We start from the raw sequence: 1,300 nt of genomic DNA, 5'->3' as shown, positions 1-1,300 counted from the left end.
CTATAGTCTAGTCTATAGTCTAGTCTATAGTCTAGTCTATAGTCTAGTCTATAGTCTAGTCTGTAGTCTAGTCTATAGTCTAGTCTATAGTCTAGTATATAGTCTAGTGTATAGTCTAGTCTAGTCTATAGTCTAGTCTATAGTCTACTCTATAGTCTAGTCTATAGTCTAGTCAATAGTCTAGTCTATAGTCTAGTCTATAGTCTAGTCTCATATTGTTTCTTGTCTATATGTTACTCTATAATCTGTAGTCTCTATTTCCAATTATCCCTTCTGGTTGTTAACCCAACCGGACTTTAATTAAAGTGCGTGCGATGTGAAAAAGCCTTAACACTTTTACTGAAATTTTTATCTACCAAATTCTTTTTGATTACAGCTTTAGGTTGTAATTAACTGTTCTATTAAAAAGGGGCGTTTGTTCATATTTTTCATAAAATTTATGTTAAAAGTGTACACTTCAAACTTAGAGTTGGTGGAAATTATGAAACAATTTTTTTTAAATTAATTGTTTAAAGCAAAATGTGTAAATTTAATGAATAGTCTCTCTGTGATTTTAGAGTTTTACTCCCCATACACCAACGTATTTAAATATAGAAGTGCGTAGATATTGCTACTTAATGCATTTATGGATTTAATTTTAAAATGCAGACAGTATTGGCTTAAATAATTATATAGTAGTTTTGACTTAATTTGTTTAGCTTATCATTTTTGTTGAAGTGGAATTAATTTCTAAATAAATTTGAATTTTTTCCATTCATTTTACTATAAAATTAAATTGATTTTGATTAATAATTTGATTTGTAATAAATTTTAATATAATTTTTTTGTTTTTTTTTTCAGATTTTTGCAAGATTTAGGTAAGTGGATAGTATTTTTGTGTTACTTACCTTTACAATTAAATTAATAAGGTCTGCTGTTAATTTTCTTTTAATTATTTAATTGAAATTGTATTGAAGTTTGTAGTTTTAAATTAAGATTTTTTACTCAATCACAAATCTTAAAAAAATATTTTATGAAAATTATAGAAATAGTTAATTTTTTTGTTGGCTCTTAACCTTTTTAAGGCATTGTTTAGATTGTCGTTTCAGTTTGTTTAATAACATTTTTAAGTCATTGAAATTACCGAGGCAACAAATTGATAGAAATATTAGTATAAATGCTTAGCATTTATAACAAGGGATTTGAGAAGTTATGTTTTTATACCCTACACCACTATAGTGGGGAGGGTATTATACGTTTGTGCTGATGTTTGTAACATACAAAAATATTTGTCCAATAGCCACCTTAAAGTATACCGATC

The sequence above is a fragment of the Lucilia cuprina genome, chromosome 5 (assembly GCF_022045245.1).
Source record: "Lucilia cuprina isolate Lc7/37 chromosome 5, ASM2204524v1, whole genome shotgun sequence".
Classification (NCBI taxonomy): Eukaryota; Metazoa; Arthropoda; class Insecta; order Diptera; family Calliphoridae; genus Lucilia; species Lucilia cuprina.
The sequence above is the reverse complement of the archived record's forward strand: the minus strand, read 5'-3'. Positions refer to the sequence as shown.